The 26,996-nt window shown below is 44.7% G+C and overlaps 1 long non-coding RNA gene across 1 annotated transcript; it reads left to right on the top strand.

Annotated features, from left to right (window-relative positions):
* Positions 1–6,704: 6,704 nt before the first annotated feature.
* Positions 6,705–26,392, top strand: LOC144107883 (uncharacterized). Its single transcript, XR_013309426.1, has 5 exons — positions 6,705–6,712; positions 7,595–7,626; positions 7,736–7,818; positions 9,939–9,991; positions 25,998–26,392. It is a non-coding gene; the product is annotated as an uncharacterized LOC144107883 (long non-coding RNA).
* The last annotated feature ends 604 nt before the right edge of the window (positions 26,393–26,996 follow it).

Raw genomic sequence — 26,996 nt, forward strand, 5'->3', positions numbered from 1 at the left:
CGGCCGGGGCAGCTTCTCTTGAACTCTGCATATCGCTCCTAGGATCTCCAAAAGTTTGCATCAAAAACAATGGAGACCGCGTAAACTCACCATTTGGTAAAGTGCGGAGCAATGCAAGTGCCAAACAATCCTATCCGGCACCGCCCAAACGCTCGGTTCATTTGAACGTAGCTGGCTCACTTCGGACGAAGTACATTCGCGGTTCGCTTTCCGGCATGGTGATGTTAAGCTCACTTGAGCTGCGTTAGCGTCTCGGGTTCCGCGAAATTATAAATTCGCTTCGCAGCCCAAAAAATAAGTTCGTTCGAACAAAGTCAGCTTTCTGTTGTTGAGCGAGACCTCTCGGCTCTAGCGAGGTTAAATATAAAACAAGCAAACCCGTTTGCGCGTGCTTGTGCCACGGTACGACTATGTCCTCCCAAAAGCGACAGGCAGCTCCCGAAGAGCCTTAGGCCTACTCGCTCTTACACTTCCGGGTGCCAACAAAGGGCCAAGGACAATAGCTAGAACACAACGCCACGAGGAGATACGTCTCTGCCAAGGTGACCCTAACGCGAACGGCGCCTACCGCTTCTCGCGGTGTCGCAGCGCCCCGGTGCTTTTCCTGTAATCACGACTGCAATCCAAAACAGCTGTGACATTCCTTGTGTGCTGCGAGGTTCCGCGTTCCACGGCGCGGCGTAGACGGAGACCCAGATGACAGCGGCATCATCAATTACCCAGCCATGCACTTTGAGTGACGACCAGAACGAAGGGACCCGCCGCCGTGACAGCGGCATCATCAATTACCCAGCCATGCTCTTTGAGTGACGACCAGAACAACCGGACCCGCCGCCGCCGCCGCGGGGAAACAGGCTTTATCCTCCCCAATTTGCGTGGCCGTTCCAGGTGCTGCCCTCCCGGGCACATTCCAGGACAAGGGAGCTGTCAGCGGGCCAGAGCGCGCCGTACCACAGCCGACGCTATGCGCTACCGCGAAGACAACATTCTTTCCCTCCTTCCCCTTTCGACGTGGGCTATCGCCGGGAAGGCACCCACAGCTTCCCGCCGTGCCTCGTGAACAAAAGCGCATTCCCAGAAGGGCCGTGACGGACACCTGTCATGGCGGACAGGCAGTACTCGCCAAGAATGTGGAAAGACAGGCGCTAGTGAATTAGTTCCGAAGAGAGAGCCTGTGTATACTCTCACTTGAGAGAGAGTGGTGGCGTTTTTGTTGTTTATTTAGTTTGTATTGTTAACAGACTCTGGGTTCGAGGCTAAGCCCAACCCAAGGGGGTTGTCCCCATCTCGCATGTTATTTGGGATTGGAGAATTGATGCTTTGGGCGGGCCACTGGAAATGACCGCCCTTAGTCCTTTGTTAATCAAGTGCTTAAAAGCACATGTAAACGGATGCAGTCCAGTCTGAGCTGGGGCTCCATGCTTAGCATGTAATGTGATGCTACTTAGGCACTAACCTGCCCGGTCGATGAGTAAAGTAGTGCAAAGTTTGTTCTTTTGTAAATTCAGTTCTGCTTTTTTCCAGTTTAACTCTCTGTATAAGTATGTTGTAAAATTATGCTCTGCTGTCATCATCTACAAGCTCGCCTCCTGTTCATCTTCCAAGCCGAACGACACTAGAGGAAGGGTTTGTGAACCATCCTCGAAGAAACGGACGACTATTGAAATTCTACTCCATACACGCTCAGGACGACATCGTTCGCCAAGAGGGCCTTCAGCGCCGAAGCCCGTCGGCGTGCAGCTTCTGCCAGCAACCGCTCGAGCCCAACTCCGGAGCCACTCCATCGCCCCCATGAAGTCGTCGGCACGTAAGCTCGGACGCCCCAGCCTCTGATGTATAATCTTAATCATGTGTAATTATTGAATATACCTGTTTGTTTAAACTGAGCCATACGGTGTCTCTTTGTCTCTCCGTCCCGTGTGGACCTGCGCATTATGGGGGTCATCACACAGCTGACTACGGCACCCGGCTCCCAGAGCCAAAGAGACAGAACAGAGAATATTTACAACTATGTACAAGAAAAATCGGGCCACCCTCCAGGCTTCCGCATTCACTCGCTTCTGGCTTGCTGTTCTCCGTGGACGTCTCGGTCTCGCTCTCCATGAGCGGACCTCGTAGGTTCACCTTCCACAGGTGTACCGATGAAGTGCTCATCAAAAGCGTAGCATGCACGGCAATCCTCCCATGCTGCTATTACGCTCATCTCGCTGTCAAGAAAGCATCTTCGCCTTGTTAGCAACTCCGAATTCGGTTCAGGCCTAACGCTGTTCCAAATCCGGGCGGGCATTCCACGAACCGAACTGACTGCCGTCCCTCGTCCCAAGAGCTTGCCACACGTTGGGACGCCATTGTGGAAATATGGGGGAACAAAGCCTTTCGCCCCGCCCGAACTCCCACTCCGCGGATGCAGCGTTCCCGCTCGCTAACCGCGGAGGGGTTCGTGCTCGAGGGACAAAGGGAAGGGACGACACAGCGTTAACACTCATATGCTATTTATTACACTTGCAATTAATACACAGAGTGGGCCAGCTAGCTACAAAACATCAACGAGGCATTCCTCGGAAATAGAAGGCTACGTAAGAAGGACTTCCGACTTACCGGCTGGGGCAGGGGCGCGACTTCGGAGGTATCGGCGGCGAACGTTTGCATGCGCCGATAATGGCGGCCGGGTTTTCCCGTGCGCGCTGCATTCTTGGGGCAAAGCCATTCCCTAGCATTTGCCGGGGAAGGCGACCAGAGCGCGCGTTTGCTGCGCTCGTTTCGTTGCCTGGAACCAGAAGTCCAGCGGCAAGGCACGACGGATCCCCGTGCGCCTGCCGCGGAAGGTGACGGGAGCGTGCGGCTCCAACCGCTCACCACGCTGGCCGGATCCCGAAGGGCCTCTCTCCGGTTCCGCAGAATTCCGCGTAACCTACGAGGTGGCGCTCCCGTGGCCGTTCTCTTTCCCCCATGAGGGAGACTTCCCTCCTCGCCCAGCCGGGGGCTGTCCGTCCCGGCGGCCGACGATGAAGATGGGCCGCATCGAAACGGAGGGTGGAAACAGGTTCTCCACAAGATAGGCGTTCAAGTCTGAAACATTCGATTTTTCTACATGGCACGAACCGCAGTAAAAGAACTCAGGTGCAACATCATACATATTTCTTGGGCCATAAAGCCAGAAAATTTCTTGTCTTGGCTGCGTGACACAATGTGGTCTACCGTTCACATTTGGAATGGAAATAGAAAGCGCGAACAGGGTCATGAAAGTAGTCAAGTGTCTTCTTCGGTGCAGTTAGACAACAGTAGTTATGAACCCTGAAAAAGTTTTTGTTGAAAAATACTTGAAACGTTATAGTTCAATAATGAGAGATTGCATTTAAATAACTGTTTTTTTTTGTTCATGGAACATTTAGGATCTTCAAATGACTTAAATGTTGGCCACTGGAATACCTTTGAAATTATATTTAATACTGTCCTGTTTAATTTTGTTTCACATTTTATTGCTATTTTATTGATATTTTCTATATCTATTTCTGAAAATTTTCAGAACTGTCACGGGTTGAAATTTAAAAAAAAAATTATATTCTGCGCTCCTACACTGTAAAAAAATTCACACCTTTAAAGGGAGCATAGTTCCATGCACATTCTTACACATGACGAAATAGGAGTTTCTATTACACATGCTGCCATTCTGCACCCATGAATTTTAGAACTTTGCATGAACGGGTCCATGTGGCCCTAATACTCCTTGTAGTGCCGTCGAGGTGCAAGGGTGTTCCTATCAAAAATGTAAAGCTGGCTTCACCTCAGCGCTGTATGTCCGGCTAAATGAGGAAGAAAAAAAGAAAAAAAAAGAAAATATAGTCCTTGCTCATCTGCTTTACGGAACAAAATATGTTAGCGTAGTTCTTGTGACAACAGCACAAGCACATGTGAAGCAGTAACATGCATGTTCGGCATTTTGTCCACGTTTTACTAATGCATCGACGCGACTGCAACATTCCATATGGCGATAAAACTTAACTAATTATGATAGCGGTACAAACGCGCTGATGGCGCCAATAATATGCGCTCGTTAGGATTTCACTTTGAGGCGTGGTTTAAATGTTTCGCAGCCGAGAACATACATGCAGCGGCAAGAAAAATTTGGTTCACTTACAGCCTAAAAATATGTGATTGATTTTATTACAAATGCCAATAAAATTGCTGAAATGATACGTATGCCGTGAATGTGGGGGCTCATTGGTAGTTTTGATAATAACGTGCTCCTGTGCTGAATCCATATCAAGGCAAAGCAGTTACTCCTGCGTCGTAGTGAATAGAGAATCATTTCATTGACGTCTTGTGAAAATATGCTTTAGTCGGGGTACTGTCTGCGCGAAATTATTCTGCTTTACACACCAAATCACTCACAAGAAACAGGACCAAACTTAGCTATTTCTTGAAATAACTACTGTGTCAATTGAAAGAAAGGCAGCTGTGAAGACCTGAAGTTAATTAGGTCCCCAGAAGAACTTGAGAAACTCCAAGTCAAAGCGGGCAAAACAAAAGTTTTATTTTGCCTCGACGTACGTAGCTCCCCAAGACTGAACGAGTAGCAGGAGGTGCCTTTTCAACCCCTAAAAAGTAAATGCTGTGGTAAGCGGCGTTTCATGTCCGAAAGCTAAACCTGGGCTATCGGAGACGCTGCAATACAAAGTTCCTTACTATCTTCGGCAATCAGGGGTCCTTTAACGTGCACTTGCATTGCACAACGCACGGGCGTTTTAGGCACTTAGTGCTTTCAGCTCCCGTTCTGGGCAAACTCGCGAACATCGTCTATGCACCGCAGCGCACCGGGCACAGAACATGAGCTAGAAATGCCAGAACTAGAAGCGAACATTTCCGTCCGTCCACTGAATTCGGAACCGACGCGCTGAGAGTGGAAGCTAGCACGCTGTGTGGGCCGTCAGGGCGCCAAGGGGAGTCGAAGGTCTACTGGAGCGCAGAAACGGCTGCCAAGAGCTTCGATGGTTTCTATCCGACCCTGCAGTCCGCATTCTGCCCTCTCTTCGGTATGTGTTGCTCTCAATCACCGCTGCGGTTTGTTAATTGATTTAATTTTATGAAGAGCAATGCTTCAGGCCTAGGGGCATTATGCCTATCCAACATATAACACGCCGCCCTCCAGCCCCTCTCCCGCTTGTGTGTGCCACCTCACCACGAATGCCCTGCCACCATTCCTGTGCGGGCCTTCGAAGATTGCTCGGGTTACAAGCGCAGCGCACAAGCAGAGCGGTCTCTCCGCTCGAAAGCCGCGGCGCCAGGACGACGCGCGTGAAGACGGGAGGCTTAGAAGGCGCGTGTGCCCCGGCTTGCGGTAAACAGCAAAAAGACAAGACGCATCCAAGAAAGAGTACCTAGCACGGCCATTCGGTCCATGCCACAGATTCATGTCACCCGTGTTCGCATGAGCGCTGCCATACGACAGCACTACACCTGCCCTGTGTCAACAAGACTGCCGCCGAATACGTCGAACTAGTGAAGGAACCCCTCCCGAAGGCCAAGTCCCAACTTCTTCGGGAGCATTCCGGGATATCTGTTCCGGAGGGAGCCGTCCTAGAATGTGCTATGCTTTCCCTGCCATACATTTCATGCTCCCCTCCCCTTTCGACGACGACATAGGCTACAGTTTTTGTTATATATTTTGCTACCATCGAAATGCAGCTGCTACAGTCGAAGTAAAAAAAAATCGGAAAGGGGGCGAATGCATGGTAACTTTTCAATCCGAAGAAATATAGCATGTTTAATCGCTTCTTATTTTCGATAAGTGGCAACTGTTAGCAATCGCTGTGTATGCTGCTCCGATGCTGCAAATTCATTCCGGCTCCCGTACAGATTGCAAGTGAAAACTGAAAGCGAAACTGAATTTCTGCCACTAGGCGGCCACCGGTACCGTCGGGCAATTGTTGACTTTTTCCCGCCTACTCGTCATGGCGTCGTGGTGTGTGTGCTTCAGCGGTTCACGAGAACGCGTCTTCGACAAGGCGGATTTAAAGTGGTGGCGAAGGCTGGGCCGAAAAGTGGTTAAGCGCGACTGCAGCACAACCAGAGGATGGGGGGCAAAACACTCATATAAAGAAATGATAAAGCTACAAAATTGGAATGTAATCTGCCAATAGAAAAGAAAAAAATATATTAGCACCTTGTTTTATGAAAGAGGTAAGTCAGTTTATTAGAACCTGGCAAATTTTGTATTTTTGCAACACTCTTGACCTGCCCCCTATTCATGAGTGTGCGGTGCATTACAGCGCGTCTTTGCAGGCCTTGTTTCGATACCCGGCTAACCCGGCCACGCCAGTGTCTGGAAGTGTTGCTGCCTTTCTATGCTGCCCCTCCTTTACCAGTCACTTTCATTGCGTTCCCAATTGCACATTAACAAGGCCATAACTAGCAGGAACTCGAGCACACAAGGCGAGCACATTTGACTGGCAAAGGTTGGGGCGCGCTGAAAGGCAGCAACCTTCGAGAAGTAGGGGCTCGAAAACGCGGATTCTACAGAAAGACCGCTTTATATTTCGCGCCAAAGCATACGTATGCGTGACGTCATTCTACGTCACGTTTGCGTAGTTTGCCCCCCAAAATCCAGGGGGCGCTGGAGTGCCCACGAGCCGCCATTTTTTGGACCAATGGGCGTCTATGGAGCCTTCGCTACCAGTGTACATCTACCTTGTCTTCGACCGCATTTTTCGAGGTACTTTATTCAACTTAGGTGTTTTTATTGAGCATATATAAGAGGGAAAGTGCGCAGGTTAGTTCAATGCTGTCCAAGTGCCGTGTATGACGTATCGAGACAGAAGCAGCCGCTCTGGCGAATGCGTTTCTTTGTTCTAGATTGGCAGAAAACGCAGCGCTCGCTCATATTATAAAGATTCGAATTCAGAAAGCATGCGTGAAGTTATGTGCGCGTGTTCATGCGCCAGAATGTATTTGCAAAGCAGCAGTTGTCCTGAAGTCAGCGTTAGTGAAAAAGACGAGCGCTGCCGTGATGTTGAGACGTAGAGCAGCTCAGCACAACCATAAACCTGCCTCGAATGGTAAGCAGTCCTATTTCTTCATGCATGCTGGTTCCCATTTTACAAAGTATATGTTGTGGACGAGTGGTCTCAGGGCTTGCCGTTTCTAAGTACCAAAAGTGTCAAGATCTGCAGTGCGACAGGCCGCTCTTTCCTTTTATCCTAGGAAGAGAAGCAGCGCTGAACAGAGTTCAACGTGAATCATTGTGCACACAGCTGTTTTTGTTTTGATGAAACGAGTGTTGCAGAGTACTGCCGCGTGATGCTTAAGATCTCTGCTATGTGTGTTCTGTAAAATTTCAAGCTGTTTAACGCTGCTTCGTCAAATTTCTTTCCCAACGATTTATTCGTGCGGGGTAATTTTTGCAGATGTGCGTAGGGACTGTGCCATATCTCTGCGTAAAATGCATTGCGAAAGCGTGACGTCTGAGATAAACTTTTAATTTTGTCTGCTGCACAGGCGCTGCCTGCCGGTCGTTTTGTGCATCAGGCCGCTTTGCAATCTGTTGACGCTGCCGTCTATTTTTGTTTTTAGTTGTATTTTTCTTTTTTGCTTTTAGTTGCAGGGGGAATCCTGTGCTGTTCAAGCTAGGTATATTTAGTTTGCTTTTTCAAGCTCTTAAAAGATCATTGTTTGGCCAGAGTGACCTAATAGATTTTGGCGGTCTGTAATCATGATGCCATTAAATGGATGTCTGCAGGGGACAATTTCCATCCACATCGGAGCCCACAGATTTCGCCTTGGTGCCACTGGAAAATATGCATGAGCAATATGGAAGCAAAGGTGCGTTTAGGCTTTTCAGCAAGCTTCTTTTTACGTTGTATGTTAGGTTCTCTTTTGGGCCACTTTTCCTTCTTTTCTTCATCAAGCGGCTTCATAAAACAGGGTACATAGCCTAAACGTGCCCGTGCCCTCATTTATTTATACATCCTTGCTAGTTCGTAGTCAGCATGGGATTATTGCAAACCAGTTTGTGTGTTATTGAACATAGTTTTCGGAAACCCTGCATTAAACGAATAAGTGCCAAATATGTGGATGATTTTATCACATTTCTATAATATTCAAGAAAAAACTTTTCCAATACCTTGTGCTTGGCACAAGATGGCTTCAGTTGCCTATGTGCCATAAAACCCAACACAACAACCACAAAAGGCAAAGAAGCTGATAAAAATGTTTCAGAGATGAAAAAAAATGTAAGGCATGTCAGCAAAAAACTTTTTCAGGCACATTCAGCCATCTGTTGTGAGCTGACGTGGTCCTCATTTATTTTCTAATGGCAGTAGGGTTTATTTCTAGAAGTTTAATTGGAACAATTTTTGTTTTAAGCGAGAAAATGTATTTGCAATTTGTGTTCCTGCATTCAATCCCAGCATTGCTCGCTGCCAGATGGGTGCTCCTCATATCTGAGTTTCGAAAGGTCCGCTGGCATGTTCATTCACATTTTGTCACTATGAACTTGAGCATGATGTAAGTCCAGCATTCACCTTTGAGAGAGAGATAAAGGCTCAATATGGGGAAACTTGCATATTCCTCTTAATGGTAGTGCTCTTGTAAACCACATAGTGAGCACCTTCATTTTCTTCAATCATTTGTTGGAGCAACCAGTAGGCTACAACACACTTGATAGTTTTGTTCACCCATGTAAACAACTCAGAGCAGTATTGGATCTTTGTATGGCCTGTGAATACTTTCTGTAGCTGCCAAGAGCCTCACAGTTCCTCCAGCGCAGTCACAAGCACTCTTCGCATGTGAGGTGGTGAAAAAGTCCATTCCACTGAAAAATTGAAATCATTTTCATGATAGTAGAGGATTTTTAACCGCAGAATGTGCTTCCCGGCTCAGTACTGTTTGTGTTGAGGAACAATAGCAGTTCTGCCATCCGGGCACTTTATTTTTACTTTTTGTGAATGTGCCCTTCAGCAGGTTTCTGCATTGCCGAGCCTGGCGGCATTGAAGTCCCGCACACCATTGTATTCGAGCAGTGGAGTGCTGGTTTTGTGTATATTTGTAGCTGGCCGCAAAATGTGTTGGAGTGAGGAGAAGGCACGGAGAAATGTCAGATGTTGAACGCAAGGACTCAACTTGCAAAATTTTTTTCTCACTTAATGCTCTGATTGAACTTCTAGAAATAAATGCCATTAAATGGCATTGTGCAACTTCCTATATTTAATAATTTAATGAAGGTCAACTCATTATAGAATAGACTGCAAAATATCTCAAAAAGCAAATTTTTTTAACTTTAGAATTCTTTTGCTGACATGCCTTATGCTTCTTGCTCTCTGAAAAAATTTTATCACCTTTTTGCCTTCTGGACAGCTTAGAAAAATAGTTGGAATAACTGCTGCGAGAACACAAAATTTGATTTACGATTTCAAATTTTTATATTTTGTACTTTCTTTCATGTTTTGTTTAAAACAAAATATTTTAAAGTCACTGCATATGGAAGCGCAATACCTTTTATTTATATAAGAAAAGTTTCATAATCTTGTGTAGGAATGTTTTTTTACGAAGTTTTTGCAAGGCTAGGTTTGGCTACCACTTCGCAACGTGAGATGGCGGCCACGACACAAAAAAATTTATTCTGCCAAAAAGAAGGTGGACTAATGTTTATGATAGTAATGCAATAAGGTGTTATTTTTTTGAAGGAAATTGAATATGGTTGAGTACTAAGTCTGGATCAGTTGGCGTGGAATGACCCAATGACATTTAAATGCAAACTGTGCGCTGGTTGAAGGAGCTTTTATGATATTTTTGTAGCTCGATTAATATTGCAGTGTAGGTAGAATGCAATTTCCCTGCTTGAATCATTGTAATGGTTACATATCATGCCGTTTACTTTGCCTCTTGTGTGGAAATTTGTATTGCTTTGTAAATAATTTTGGTGCACGCATTCGCCCCATATAATACTGCTTCTCCTGAGCAGTGTACTCAACTGGACCAGTGGAGTGGTATGACTGTATGTACCTTTGCTAAATTTCGAGCAAATTTTACTAATTCTTCTGGCTGCTTTGGTATTTTCATATTTCATATGTAATGGCAGATGAAATGCAGGTCTGTGCTAAGGGGAGTGGGGCCATTTGTTAACACTGTTTTACAGTAGCAATGTTTGCAAAATGATGCATTCTATTTATCCAGCTTGTACTTTCGTTCACTACATGGTGCATGTATGCCATAAAGAGAACCAGAACTCGTGGAGTATAAAATTGGCCTGACTTGTTAGTTGTGAACATTGTGATGCCACAGCTAGCATTGTGTGATCTCCAAATGCACACTTTTATTTGTATGTATTTCTTCAAGAGTGGGTGCAGAAAGCAATCACCTGCTTTGGAACCACTTGTGGTCGTTTTTCAGATCTAGACTTCATCTCTTAAGAATGTGTGACAGTATTTTAGTCTTGATAAAACAGCACGCTGGGCAACAGAACACAGGCAAGACACATATACAAAGCTGACTAACAACTGAGGAATTTATTGCTTTGCTGAAAATAAATAGAAGCATCATCCAAACTGCAGAGGAGGAAAGTCATGAAATCGTCGCTTTGTCACAACTGTTGTAATCACTTATCCAGATGGTCAATTTCTTTTTCGTTCATATTGCAGACGATGTGCTTACGCAGGTTGAACAATTCTTATGTATGTGTGATGTACGTCTGGTATATCTCGCGCATATGCTGTAGATTATATTTCCTCAGAGTTTTACATTCTCGAAATTGTGGAATGCACCCTTAGTCCGACAAGTGTCTTGCTGCCATGTCCTGTCGGTGTTGCGGACACGTTCCATGAGAGGTATGTTGACACACCGACATCATTTCCCAACATATGACGCTCCTCATGACAGAGAGATCTTGTACACTGAGTCACTGTCGCGTACTGTGAATTTGTCTTTGAAGCACCTTTGCTGGCCGTGTTGCATACTAATTTCAGCTACTTTCAGCGAAAACAAATGAAGCCATTGCAAAGAAATTCTGCAAGCTGCAAAACAAGGTCAGGCACCAAACATTGAAGAACGAAGCCCAAAAACTTGTGTGAAGCTAACAACTTGACCAAACTAGGGTCTGCTGTGAAGAAGGGTGAGGGCCTGTGCATTCTTTACGGCAGAAACACAAAATGATAACTGGCCTTTTTTGTAATTGTCTCTGAACAAGGATCCTGTCAGGAACCCTTAGGGTGGTATCTGCAAGAATTGCTCACCGTGGAAGACCTTTTCCTGGCAAAGAAGCCACAAATGTTTGCATTCCCCTCGAATAGCTGTCCCGAAGAAGTGCCTACTCCATTGTAATCAAGGACTTAGGTACATTAAACGCTGCCACAAACCACCTTGTTTGAGGTGGTAAGAGAAGGCATTGATTCCATGTGAGCAGTATGATTGCAGAACCAATGCGGATGGATTCCTGGAGTTGTTAACCATTTATTTGGGTTCTACCTATGTAAAGTTTAACGATGATCTTTACATTCAGTGGCAAGGAGTATGCACCGATTTCTGCGTCGCACCAATTCTCTAACCTTCTGCTGACCTGCCTGTGAAGATTGTCAACTAATAAATGTTTTTCGCGGCAGGAATATGATAACGACCTTCCGATTTGTGTACAACTTCCTAGTAATCCACAAGCTAACCAAGGGCAATACAAGGACATTGTTGACATTTTTAAGACCTCCAAAGTTTTTGCCAACTTTGTGGCTGACCAAAGAAATGCCAGTGGAGGTACAGTTTCAGTTTCTTGATCTATGACTGTACATCAGAGAGGCCCATATGTGCTTGTGTTATCTTCCACAGTCTAAAAAAATTCTGTGGCTACAGACGCACTGAAAAATGCCCTAAATAGATTGTGTATTCACCATCAGCAGGAAATTGTCGAGGCCCAACTTACGCGGTTACGTGAAGCTAGTTTCCCAGATGACCTCACCTACTGCCTTGGCTTCAAGGTAAGGAAATAAATTGGCCGATCTACCCCAACGAGACTTCAGAAAGAAGAATGGAACTTAGCGGTCATGCCGTACGTGCACGGTATCAGCCAGGCGCTAAAGAAAGTGGTCAGGCGGGCTGCTGTGAACATAGTATGCAATGCACCCAGGTGCTTCAAAGACCGCCTGGTGTAAGACGAAGCAAAGGGACAAATTCACAGCATGCGACAATGACTTGGTTTACAAAATCCCTTTGTCATGCAGAGCATCATATGTTGGGAAAAAAGGCCGGCGTGTCAACATTCGTCTACTGGAGCATTTCGGCAACACAGGCAGGATATGGCAGCAAGCAAGCAAGACTCGTGTTGTACAGTGAATGCATTCTGCGCTTTTGGTGTTGTAAAATTGTGAGGAAATATCAATAGCTCATGCGGGAGATATATGAGGTGTACATCATATATACGAATTCTTCAACCTGAGTAAGCATATCATCTCTAATATTAATTAAAAAAGAAATTGACTGGATATATAATCCAGTCACCGATATAATCTGTGATTATGTCTGGGTAAATAATCACAAAATGATGATTCCATGACCTTCATTCTCGGTATTTTGGATGATGCTTTCTGTATTTATTACGAGCAAAGCAATAAATTCCTCATTTGTTAGGATAATGGAATCGCAGCGCTGCCAGATAAGGACGCAGAGAGAACACACACATATCAATTGCGTTGAACTGTCAACTTTATTCTGAACATGTCTGATGCGTGCCTTATATTTAACAGGAGGGCATTGACACACAAGCGCATCTACTACACAGATATAAGGGGACAATCTTTTGATAATGTGTTCAGGGAGTGCTCGATCCCGACAAGACTGAAAACAAAAACAAAAATTGCAAATTGGTCAAGGCTGGGTCAAGAAATGCCAAACGCCAACGCAGCAAACACGGTAACAAAGGAGAAGCGAGGCATAAACATAGGTGAAGAGGAATAGAAACAAGTGACAAAATTTCAATAAAAACAAGTGAAAAAATGGCATAAATGGGCCAACAATTACCATGGCAAAAATTCATGAAAAATTAAAAACAAAAAGAATTCAGACCAAGAAATGAACACAGCCAGAAATTTAATGAGGCTAACAAAACACAGGTAAAAAACTAAAATGAGGAAATGATTGCAGCCAAGAAATTCAGTGAGGCCCTAAAATCAGGTAGAAATGATGTAAGTGAGGCAACAATTAACAGGTCAAAAAAGATATATGATGAGTGCTTAGATGGGTGAGGAAAGGGTTTAAGGTGGATTCGAAAGCGGTACAACCATATTGACCCAGACAAGTATGTCATCTCTTTTTCTAGGAGGGCTACTGAAGCCACGCTAACGCAGCCTGCTTTCAGGTTGTCCATGACGGCTGCTTCAATTATTTCCCGAGTCAACTGGCTTTTGTTTTTTGCCAAGACTCTAGTGTTAGAGAAGATAGGAGGACGGCTTTTGCAGGGAGAGCAGTCTCGACAGTGGATGGCCAAGTTGCTTGATTTTTGTTCTCTTACGTTCAAGTTGTGCTCCTGCAGTCTTTTGTCCAAGCAACGACCAGTCTGTCCAACCCGCGGTGTAAGAATAATTTAGGTGATGACACTGCAGCCGGCGTGCCGTCCTGGTTGTGTTCGCCGCCGGCGCTGTTTCCGTTTCCCGGCGACAGGAGGCGCTAGTAGGTGGAGGCTCTCGGATTCGCGCTGCGTAGGTTATCGATGCTAAGCGTTGCTCGTTTGTCGCGCTCGATATCGGGGTATATAGAAAAGTATGCACAGGCATGAATATACCGGGATTCTGCAGTAACAAGACTGATTATCTAAATGAATGTGCAACTGATTTCTCGACGGCGTTTTTGTAATAGCTCTGATAGCTAGCATACGTTGAAGCCAGTATATCAATCGTATTTTCTAGTTGCGCCCGCCAATGTTAGCTAATTAAAGCAAAAATAAATAAATTGTAACAGGATTTTCGGGGAAATAGCCTAAGGACAGCTAGCCAAAATGCCGTTCCGAGCTTCGGTCGTCAACCCAGTGATCTCGCGCTGTGCGCTGGCGGTGCGGCTGCCGCCGCTGCTCATCTTCCTCTTTACAAAATAAACGTCCTCAAAGCACCTTGAACCATTGCACCTCTAGCTTACACATGTACTTGCTTACAAACTTCTCTCGACACGCGACCCCTACGCAGACTTCTGCTCAGTGTTAAGGCGATGGCGGTTATACTTTGCGCCAGTACAGCAAGCCCTGTGCAGTACAGCTTGATGAAGGGCATGTCACACGGTTAAATCCATCGCAACTCTCAAAGCAGTATATCTTGTGCTAGTTGCCCATGAATGGACATAATTTTTCTATCCTACTCTGTCATTTCAAGAGAACAATGCGCGCTCTTATATCAGAAAAAAAAAATGTCCGACCTGAAGTAGGTTTGGTGGTGTGTACAGTGCTCTTACATTTGTGTAGAATATTAGGAATGGTATGCTGAAAGGGGGGCTGAACATATACTTTATTCTGTCACAAAACTATACATTACATGGCAAAAACTGTTTAAAACATACATTCACAAAAAATCTAACAAAAATTAGTACATTCTGTAAACTTGGCAACAGGATTCAGGATGAACAAAGTTTTGCAAGCTTTTTTTTCTCTTGAGCTTGTTTTTCAAGTCATGGTTGCAGCTTTGCAGTGCTGCCTCATTCTCATGGTTAAGAAATAGTGCATAATTGGTGCAATGGCCTCTTCTTTGTGCTGAGCACATGGAAAAGTCAAGGTCTTTGTGTCAAGCACATGCTCCACTGTTTCCCAGTATACAGACTGACTTTTTTTTTTCAAAAGTTATAAAGCGCACTTAGGACAACAGACAAGAGAGACCAAACCACACAAGCGCTTACTCGCAACTGCGCGTTTATTCGAGAAACACACAAAAGGAAGAACAATCACAAACAAAACAAAAGCCATCGCGCAGGCGTGACAGGAAAAGTGCTCATACAGGTCCGTCAAGATAACAAAACTCTCTTTCATGCAAAACCACCATAGGGTCGGCAACACACGTGTGCTGATTCTTACGGATGTGATAGGCCTCTGAAATCTCTCTGGTTTGCTGATTAGGGTGTCGGAACAAGATTTTAGTTTGGTCAAGCAAAGGCTTGCAGCCGCTGCATTTTGAACAGTGCTTAGCGAGATTAGATGAAGGCGACTTATTCAATGACAAAAAATGCTCTTGCAAGCGCACATTAAGGCAGCGGCCCGTTTGACCGATATAGGTCCGGCCACAAGAAAAGGGAATGTGATACACCACTCCTTTTGAACATCTGACATAGCGGTTCTTGTGATTCACAGTGCAGCACCGCTTTCGTTTATCACATACACCGCTGCTAGAGCGCGCAGCAACCTTCGCACAAACACTACTAACTTTCTGAGGGGCAGAGAAGAGAACATTAACACCATACCTGTTACCCACGTTTTTTAGTTGATGAGAAAACCGATGAACATAAGGTATGACTGCAATATTTTTCTTTTTCTCCTCAGAACCCTTCAAAAGTGACCTATTGAACTCTTTTACTTTTTTCAGCACCTTGCTAGAAGCTAGAAACAGCACGTCCTCTGGAAATCCAGCCAATCTTAGTCTGTTCACTTGCTCGCAGAAACTTTCCTTCATTTCGTGGGGGCACGACTTGAGCAAAGACGATCCTAGGCAGGATACAGCAATGCCGCACTTCACAATTTTTGAGTGATTTGATTGATAATTTAAGAGTGGTTTATCAGACCACGGAGAATACCTCCAGCACACATGATCCTGCACGAAATGAAGTTTTCTGTCAAGGAACTGCAGACAATCGTTTGTAGGAGTTTCAAAGGTGAACTGTAATCCACGCCCATATTCTTTAAAAATCTTAATAATGTCCACCGCTCTCCTTGTAAATTCATGTCGGTCAACAAACACCAGATAATCATCGACATACCTGAAAATCTTTTTTGCAAGGCCACTCTGATTCTTTTCAATATAAGAGTCAACTCGAGACAGGAAGATATCACTGAGGACGGGCGCTACTTTGGATCCGATACAAACACCTGTCTTTTTAATAAACAAATGCCCATTCCAGTCCACAAAAGTAGAAGCCAGATAAAACGACAGCACTTCTAAAAACGAAGGAACAGAAATACCACAGGCATTGACAAAGCATTGTTCATCATTATCCTCGGTAATGCAGTCACTAACAAATTTCATCAGTGTGTCATGTGGCAGCGAGTAGAAGAGATCCTTAACATCAATACTAAATGCAGACGCTCCTTTAGGATTATGATTCTTAAGGTAGTCGACAACAGCCAAAGAATTTGGCGTCTGATATGGGTTAGCGGACCCATATCAGACGCCAAATTCTTTGGCTGTTGTCGACTACCTTAAGAATCATAATCCTAAAGGAGCGTCTGCATTTAGTATTGATGTTAAGGACCTCTTCTACTCGCTGCCACATGACACACTGATGAAATTTGTTAGTGATTGCATTACCGAGGATAATGATGAACAATGCTTTGTCAATGCCTGTGGTATTTCTGTTCCTTCGTTTTTAGAAGTGCTGTCGTTTTATCTGGCTTCTACTTTTGTGGACTGGAATGGGCATTTGTTTATTCAAAAGACAGGTGTTTGTATCGGATCCAAAGTAGCGCCCGTCCTCAGTGATATCTTCCTGTCTCGAGTTGACTCTTATATTGAAAAAATCAGAGTGGCCTTGCAAAAAAGATTTTCAGGTATGTCGATGATTATCTGGTGTTTGTTGACCGACATGAATTTACAAGGAGGGCGGTGGACATTATTAAGATTTTTAAAGAATATGGGCGTGGATTACAGTTCACCTTTGAAACTCCTACAAACGATTGCCTGCAGTTCCTTGACACAAAACTTCATTTCGTGCAGGATCATGTGTGCTGGAGGTATTCTCCGAGGTCTGATAAACCACTCTTAAATTATCAATCAAATCACTCAAAAATTCTGAAGTGCGGCATTGCTGTATCCTGCCTAGGATCGTCTTTGCTCAAGTCGTGCCCTCACGAAATGAAGGAAAGTTTCTGCGAGCAAGTGAACAGACTAAGATTGGCTGGATTTCCAGAGGACGTGCTGTTTCTAGCTTCTAGCAAGGTGCTGAAAAAAGTAAAAGAGTTCAATAGGTCACTTTTGAAGGGTTTTGAGGAGAAAAAGAAAAATATTGCAGTCATACCTTATGTTCATCGGTTTTCTCATCAACTAAAAAACGTGGGTAACAGATATGGTGTTAATGTTCTCTTCTCTGCCCTTCAGAAAGTTAGTAGTGTTTGTGCGAAGGTTGCTGCGCGCTCTAGCAGCGGTGTATGTGATAAACGAAAGCGGTGCTGCACTGTGAATCACAAGAACCGCTATGTCAGATGTTCAAAAGGAGTGGTGTATCACATTCCCTTTTCTTGTGGCCGGACATATATCGGTCAAACGGGCCGCTGCCTTAATGTGCGCTTGCAAGAGCATTTTCTGTCATTGAATAAGTCGCCTTCATCTAATCTCGCTAAGCACTGTTCAAAATGCAGCGGCTGCAAGCCTTTGCTTGACCAAACTAAAATCTTGTTCCGATACCCTAATCAGCTAACCAGAGAGATTTCAGAGGCCTATCACATCCGTAAGAATCAGCACACGTGTGTTGCCGACCCTATGGTGGTTTTGCATGAAAGAGAGTTTTGTTATCTTGACGCACCTGTATGAGCACTTTTCCTGTCACGCCTGCGCGATGGCTTTTGTTTTGTTTGTGATTGTTCTTCCTTTTGTGTGTTTCTCGAATAAACGCGCAGTTGCGAGTAAGCGCTTGTGTGGTTTGGTCTCTCTTGTCTGTTGTCCTAAGTGCGCTTTATAATTTTTGAAAATGAAAAACCAACTAGCTCAGATGTCAATTCTGCTACAGACTGACTGTCGGCATTTTTTGCAAAGTGCTCCTCAGCTGCTCTCAACAGCTCAAAGAGATTCACATTGGGGTGCAACAGTCCACCCCTGCTCTTTGTGTTGGTCACGGATGCTTCAGCAGAGCTGTTTTCCGGAATGGTAAAAGCAGACCGGCAACAATCGCACGTTGTGGCTTTCATCAACTTTCGGCTCAGGAATCCAACCACATTGTAAAGAATGCAGTCAACGACTTGCGCTGTATCCTTTCCGTTTACTGTGATAACATCCTCACATTCCCAGTCCTCAACAAGAATCAGTTTCTCAAGCTTTTCTTTTAGCTGATCAATGAAGCCAGGCGAAGAGTTGCTTGCACTGCCTAGTTCGATCAGGGCTCTGAAGTCTGATGCGTCTAGTATTGGCTTCTCATCGACCACGCAGCAATTCCCAAATTTGGGAGGCCTCATAAGGCTGTAAATGGACATTGTATTGTACAGTTGCAAAAATGTTGGCATTGAAGGATGGTCATTCTGGCTTCCAGCAAGTCTTATCTTGCCAAAGAATCTTTCGATCGGATCTGGGTTCATTTTATTTGTAAGAACGTATCTGAACTCGTACTGATGCAAAAGAACCTCACAAAGCTCTTTAGTTGATATCAAGGTAACTCGGAGCCCTTCAGAGGTGCTTTTTGTCAGGAACATATCTTTCGTGATATTTCCACTCTGCAGCTCTTTTTCCCAGTTATCCAACCATTCTACCCCACGTGACAGAATGCCTAGGTCAGAGCCCTGCTTTGTGACACCTTCATGAGGAAACCGCCGGTTCAAGGCATCGAAAAGATTATTAAGAAACAATGTGAATTCTTGCGTGGCTTCAGTGTCTCCCAGACTGCGCACACCACGGTTTCTGTAAAATTCAATACCTGCTGCCATCGAGCGACTGAACACTTGCGTGGCAAGCTTTACCCGCATCTTTTCACAGTTGATTGGATAAATGTGGGAATGTGTTATTTTTGGACACACCTTCAGAGCTCCAACATTCGCTTGGTCTTCTTTATAAACTGCTGCATAGTCCTCCCACCTAATCCAACGTCCCTCCTTTTTCAGGTACCTTTGTTGCAAAAGACGGTTTCTGATGCATTTAAAGAGGTGTGGAGCATCAGAAAATGCAAAAACTTTTCGTGTGGGGTCGCTTGGATGTGTGAAGGAGTTCTGGCAGGCTTCTAGTGACCCACTTATACCCAGTGTTCGCCACATAGTCCTGTCTGTCGAAGCTCCATCACAAACAAACCCATGAATTTTTGCTCCAGCTTCCTCCATAAGTAAAATTGCCTGAAGGAGCAACTGTGCAAGAATAGTACCCCTCGTGGCACCTTTTGCTGCAAAAACACCTATTGGCTGAGCATAACTTTCACCAAAAGGGCAGAACATAAAAACAAGAGCATGGTCTGCAAGCTCGCTACTGTTTTCCGTCTCTGATGCCAGACCGACGTAGGTCATTGTCTTTGAGTTGACAGCCTTGCTTTTACGGACATGCATCTCATCAAAGATGATAATACCGTGCCGTTCGAAGTCATCTTTCTTTTCAAGTTTCCTTTTTAAGGCTATGAAGAACTTACTATCAAAGCCTGTTTTAAAGCCCACCAATGAGATGTAGCGGTGTATTGTTCGTACTGAAGGCAAGGCGAGAATTTCACTCTCCATCAAGAATCTGTATCCTGCAGGTGACCTAATATGGAGGAGAAGGCAGAGCAAGATCCAGTCATCTGAGTATCTTCTACCGTTTTTTGAGCGAGCTTTGCCTGCAGCTACACACTCTTTCAACACCAGCTTTTGCGCTTCAGGAAGGTTTGCTTCTCTGGAAAGGCGTTCGAGTGTTTCATTACTGATTTCTAGTAGTTTTGATTTGCAGTTAGCCAATTCTTGTTCAAGATTATGTTTTTGTTTTTGAAGCCGCACTTTTGACTTGTAGCAGGCAATCCTGGCGCGCCGCAACATTTCAATGCGTGTTTTTTTCGATGGACTGGCCGGAATGCGAATGTGTTTCAGTTGAGAATTCTTTTTCTTTCGTGCAGCATGAATACGAAGTACATCTTTTAACTTAGCACATGCATTGCAACTTGTACTCTCTGTCACTAGTAGGCAACTGTTGTGCCGCCAGGTTCCACATTTGTCAATATATGCGCACTCGGGGCGTATATTATTGTACATTTCACCACTGGGACCACCTGCACACACATGCATTTCATGAAAGACCCGCACTGCACACTCTATATCAGCTAGGGAATTCATGGGCAAACCAGAACTTATGGTCTGTACGTTAACAATACGGCCATAAACAAAACATTTCACTGACAAGGAGTCATTATGTGATGTGGTTACTACTAGTACTTTTCTATGAAAAGGCGCCTGGTTACTCTCTTTCGGCAATTCTAGCTCACTGAAAACAACACATTTAACTCCAAATCTGTCAGAAACTTGGACTGCCCAGGCTTCACTTGGGAGTTTAAGGCTGGATGCACAGCATGACAGAGCGGAAATTGTCATTTGCTGTCCTCCGTCCTGGAGGAACAGGGACTCGGTGGGTCGCTGCTCTTGCGTTGGTCCATGACTTCTCTCTTGCTGCGTAGTTTTTTCAGATGAGGAAAAAACTTGTTGCTGAATGAAAAGATATGATAGAATCAGGAATGTTTCTGGCGTCCCAACTAAGCCAAAGTTTCGTTTACGTCACCTATATTATGTCATTACTTCTCTTAAACAAGTCGGTGTTATATGTTTCTTGCTATTTTATTATTTCTTATTAATCTAAAATTTTCCTGTTACCAACCTCTTCTTTAACGCCTGAACGGCGCTGAAATTAAATAAATAAATGTTCACTTTCCGGATGCCACCTAATAGTGAGCAAAGCTTATGCGATTACTAGCACACTGTGCTATTAGATGTCCAATGAGATCCTGGCTAATTAATTATAATCAAATAAATATACTGAAGGGAAGAATCGTATCGTATTTACGATAATTTCCGCTCAGTAGTTATTGTAGAACAATATCATGATTTGTTGAGCCTAGTGAGCTTAGATGAGGCGGCTGGAGGAATGCCACCTGAATTTAAAACAGGAAATTACCTTTTCAGCTGTATGACTAGGTGCGTCGGCAGTGCATGTGCCACTCAATGTGTCAGTATCGTATTGAAAAGTATCCTCTTATTCACGTGGAGGGGGCGCGACGCTGTTGAAATCCAAGCGTGGCCTCTTACAAGGCGCGTCTGTTGATTCGGCATCAGAATGTTTTGAACTCGTGTCCACCAGCAATAAACTTGGTGTATTTTCAACGGCCAGGTGTAGCTCTTCAGAAGCATTCGACGCTTCTGGCTGTCCTTGCTTCTTAGGCTTGTGAGAAGTCGGCGGCAGAGCCTGCCGTTTCCGCGGAGGTTTTCTTGTTTTTTGCTGCACAGTCAAGTATCCTGGGCAGTTCGGGAAAATGCTAGGCACAGCGTCGGGTGAGAGCACCGGTTTTTTTTTGTGCGTGTAGAAGGACGTTCCCCTTGTATTCCGCGAGATATGTTGCAGAGATCACTTCATTCGGGAAGTGCTTTGCGCACACGTGGTCGGTAGGCTGCAAAACTCTATCTGCTCTCGGAATCGCCCGTCGCCACTTTTCTAAACGTTCGGGTTCACGCGGAGCCTTGAAAAGCGACACACGCTCCGGACAAGTCCGATACCCCGACTTGCAATTCGGTACAAAGCACTTCTTGCCCATTTTGAAGCGCAGCAAGGCTGAGCGCAACTAATTGCACTCGGCGTCACATGCCGCGGCGTGGTATACGTTGAGTGAATCCCAGCAGAATACCAATCAGCCGAACAATGCACTCACTGGACTCACAGGCACAACCATACACTTTTCGAGAACCCGGAGAAGCCTTCACACACACACACACACACACACACACACACACACACACACACACACACACACACACACACACACACACACACACACACACACACACACACACACACACACACACACACACACACACACACACACACACACACACACACACACACACACACACACACACACACACACACACACACACACACACACACACACACACACACACACACACACACACACACACACACACACACACACACACACACACACACACACACACACACACACACACACACACACACACACACACACACACACACACACACACACACACACACACACACACACACACACACACACACACACACGAGTTTCAGCAAGTACACCCCGCGCGTGGCGTGAAAATTTCCGAACGAACGCGAGCGGGCAGCGCGGGCCCCTGGGCTCCCATAGTACAGCGCCATCTGTACCCTTGCGGCGAAAACTACCGCTGATTCAAGGTCATCTGCGAACACAATCTGCCCGCGCCTTCTCTCTACGGGGAGCGGCGAGTGTCAGCACCTAAATTATTCTTACACCGTGGTCCAACCTATTATTTGCCGGAGGACAGAGGAATAGAATAGACGACTCCAGTGGCGCATGATACATGCGGCTCCTTATGCTTTATTGTGCGTTCTTTCTTTCGTTCGACTGGCTTGTTTACGCGTCTACACGGTCTGGAAAAGCGATTAGCAGAAAAAATAACCTATTCTCCTACTTTTTTACCAATTCTTCCTAAATTGTGAGAAACCTGGTGAATGTACGGAATGACTGTCATTTTTTTCCGATCTGTTTCGTTCGACGTATTGGGCTCGTTGCTTTGCTTGGCACTGAGCATTTTTTCGGCTATTGAGGAGAGAAGTATTGCCCGGTACCCAGAATGCAGCACTCTCTAGGCTTGAACCTAAAAGCTTGTCTCGAGAGAGTGTTGAGAAGACTTCGGTAACGCGTTTTTGAAGGCGGCTTGAACGGTGTTTCTCTTTATTAGTTTTGAATGCGTGCAGTCGTAGGGTATGACAGGCTTGTTTTCCCACGACTCAAAAAGACCAGCAAATATGTTCTGTTGAAAACTGCAACCTAAGCTCGAGAAAGCGAATGTAGCCATTCTTTGGGATCTCATGGGTTAAAATCAGGGGTGATAAGCATTGACTGAAAATGGCCAACACACTGTCAACCTGCTACAGGAATTCATCTTCGTGGCTGTATAAAAAACAATATAATCATCTACGTACCTAAAGAATGTGTGAGCCAGTAAATTTTCCAGCTTTGTGCTGAGTGCTCTGTCCAGGTTGGCTAGGTACAAGTCACTCAAGATGGGGGCAATACATGAACCGATACAGATGCCCTGTTTTTGGATGAAAAGAGAGCCGTTGCTCTTAGTGTGGGTGGATTTTAGATAAGTAGATAAAGGTTCCAAAAGGCCGCTTACTGAGATGCCGCTGTCATTTTGGAAGGCCACGCTGCCGTGCTGATCAATGCAGTCACTAACACGTCGGAGAAACTCATCATGAGGGATTGAGTAGTACAAATCTTTAACGTTGACGGAAAAACCCAGAAAAGCTCTACTATGGTTTGCTTGCAGGAAGAGTATGGCGTCTTTTGAATGTTTGACTAAAAACGGCTCATTATGCTTTTTAGTTAGCGGCATTTTGGAACTTTTATCTACTTATCTAAAATCCACCCACACTGAGTGGAACAGCTCCCTTTTCATCCAAAAAATAGGGCATCTGTATCGGTTCATGTATCGCACCCATCTTGAGCACAAAGCTGAAAAATTTACTGGTTCTCAAAATCTTTAGGTACGTGCTTGATTATCTTGTTTTTTCAGACAGCCACGAGGATGAATTCCGGCAGCAGGTTGACATTGTGTTGGCCATTTTCAATCAATGCTTATCACCCCTGATTTTAACCCATGAGATCCCGAAGTATGGCACCATTCGCTTTCTCGAGCCTAGGTTGCAGTTTTCACCAGAACACATTTGCTGATCTTTTAAATAAAGGGCCAACAAGCCTGTCTTACCCTACGACTGCGCACATTCAAAACAAAGAGAAACAATGTTTAAGCCGCCTTCAAAAACGTATTAACCAAGCACTCTCTAGAGACAAGTTTTCAGCTTCAAGCCTAGATAATGCTGCATTCAGAGAATCCGGCAATGCTTCTCTCCTCAATAGTCGAAAAAATGTTCGGTGCCAAGCAAAGCAACAAGCCCACTACGTCCAACGAAACAGATCGAAAAAAATGACAGTCATTCCGTACATTCACCAGGTTTCTCGCAATTTAAAAAGAATTGGGAAAAACCAGGAGTGCAGATTATTTTTTCTGCTCCTCATCGCCTTTCCAGACTGTGTAGACGCGTAAAAAAGCCAGTCGAACGAAGGAAAGAGTACACCATTAGGCATAACGAAACGTATGTATCATGCGCCACTGGAGTCGCCGCCTATTCTATTCCTCTGTCCTGCGGCAAATAATAAATACATTGGACAGACTTGATCAAAAGACTGTAGGCGCACAACTTGAACGTAAGAGACAAAAAATCAAGCAACTTGGCCATCCGCTGTCGAGACTGCTCTCCCTGCAAAAGCCGTCTTCCTATCTTCTCTAACACTAGAGTCTTGGCAAAAAACAAAAACCAGTTGAATCGGGAAATAATTGAACCAGCCATTATTGACAATCTGAAAGCAGGCTGCGTTAGCGTGGCTTCAGTAGCCCTCCTAGAAAAAGACGACATACCTGACTGGGTCAATATAATAGTATTGCATTCGAATCCCTCTTATACCCTTTCCTCACCCATCTAAGAGCCCTTCATATACCTTTTCTGGTCTGTTAATTCTTGCCTCACTTACGACTTTATATTTACCCGCTTTTAGCGCCTCATTGAATTTCTTGGCTGTTATAATTTGCCAATTTTAGTTTTTTACCTGTGTTTTTTTAGCCTCATTTCATTTTTGGCTGTGTTCATTTTTTTGCCTGCATTCTTTTTATACGTTTTTAAGTTTTCATGAATGTTTGCCGTGCTAATATTTGGCCTATCTATGCCAATTTTTCAATTTTTTTGAAACCAATTTTCTTGCTTGTTTTTTTGCCTCCTCACCTCTGTTTATGCCTCGCTTCTCCCTTGTTACCGTGTTTGCTGCGTTGACGCTTGGCATTTCTTCACACAGCCTTTGCCAAATGCGTTTTTCATTTTTGTTTTTGTCTTGTCGTGATCGAGCACTCCCTGAACACATTATCAAAAGATTGTCCCCTCATATACGTGTAGTAGATGCGCTTGCATGTTAATGCCCTCCTGTTAAATATAAGGCACGGATCAAACATGTTGAAACTAAAGTTGACAGTTCAGCGCAACTGTGTGTTCTCTCTGTGTCCTTGTCTGTCAGCGCTGCAATTCCATGATGTTCGACAACTACCAATTAGCCCAGCAATATACCCTGCATGTGTCAGTCAGTGCTGTATCTGTGTCATCTTGTCGGTGTCCTGTTACCCTGCGCGGTTTTGCCAATAATCATACACTAACTGGCCCGGCGGCTTTCTGTGAAGTAGTTCAGTGACCTCGTGCAAATATTTCTTAATGGCATTGAGTTTACTGGCTGCAGACACAAGATATGTTAACTTGGCACTGTTGGCTGCGTTTCATGCTTTCACATACTTGGTATAATAATGAATGCATGCTTTGTGTTGCGTTGAAGCGGACCGCTGTCCTGGAAGGGGTTGCATCGCTGACTTTGACACAGATGCTATATTTTCTTCTGTCACAGTGAATGTTACACCTGACTTGTCGTTGGTGTGATTGTAAAGCATTATGAAGTGCGCTATATTTTCGTCTGATGTCGTGGTGTTTTGGGCCTTTCATTGTCAGTTCACTCTCCTGCAAGGCCAGTGGTTTGGTCTAGCTTGTGGCAATTCATGCAGAATTAAGTGCATCGCCTGACCACCTTCACTCCGTTTCCTAACAGGCAGCTTTCTAGCTGAAACATTGTTTTTATAATGCCGTTTAGAGCTATTTTCTCTGAAACCACAATTGCCTCATTGGAATGGTTTAGGGAATAACAGCTTGCGCTTGCTGGCCATATGGGCATTTTTTATTCTCTGTTAGTGTCAGCATGCATAGTATCACACATCATAAATGAGAAGTATGTTGGAATTTTATAAGGATCATTGAGCAATGTAAACTGATATGAATGTTGGTACTGTTTCTGTGTAGAATGCAGACTCGCACCATGCATGCCATTCTGCAAAGGAAATCCTGAGGTGGCTGAGAACCTGTTCGTCGAGGGAGGATGACCACTCAGCAGGCTCACCAGTGCGGTTCACTCTACAGCTGTCATACTGTCAAGATTATGGATGTTCAGTATAAGCTACCTTATGTTTGAGCACAAGCTATTCCTGGGGGTTATTGTCACAGTCCAAGCCTTCCTCTAGTTGGCTTATAATGATGCACAGGCATAAATTTATTGATTGTTTCCCCTGAAAAACTAGAAGGTAGATGTAACTGCATCTGAATCTTATTTTTCACCACCATAACGCCAATAAAAAAGGCATGGTGCAGTCGTTCCGTGAATGGCAGTAAAGAATTCATTGCCGAAGCTTCTTGTGCTTTGTGGATGTCATTGTTCTGACAATAAAATTTTTCCACATTTCTACAGTATTCTGATTTACGAGTCACTAAATGCTTTTTGTTAGCGCACAGCCTGTCTACTGCTATGAAGAGCTCCAGTAATACAGGTGTATTACATTATGTAAGCATTATAATGGTAAACCTAAAGAACACTTAAGAAAGGCAGTAAAAGTGAGAATAAAATATGAACCCATTGCATGCATTTTTCCTGACGATTGTATCCGTGTAAGAATTGATAAATAGCTAATAGCTTGGTAGTGACAGCGTGCGAGTCGCCAAAACAACTTTAGGTAACTTTTTCATTTTCAGGCTGGTGGTGTCGCGAAACACCCCGCGTGCAAGGTGTACGAAAACACTGACTCCCTTCTGGCCCGGGTGCAAAGTTGCGAGTTATGGACACCTGAAAACTCCTTTAAAGGTGTATTATTTTTTACAGTGTACTGCGCCGGAAGGCCCATGCCGCAGCAAAGCGTGGGTACATTTGCTGCAACAAGAAATGCAGGCAACCAGTTCTCACACTTAAACATTGCAAGCTCGTGTTGATGTGGTGCTGAAAACACCCAAAAGAGGGAAGTATGCGCACGC

This window comes from Amblyomma americanum, chromosome 1 (assembly GCF_052857255.1).
Source record: "Amblyomma americanum isolate KBUSLIRL-KWMA chromosome 1, ASM5285725v1, whole genome shotgun sequence".
In the NCBI taxonomy this organism is placed as follows: domain Eukaryota; kingdom Metazoa; phylum Arthropoda; class Arachnida; order Ixodida; family Ixodidae; genus Amblyomma; species Amblyomma americanum.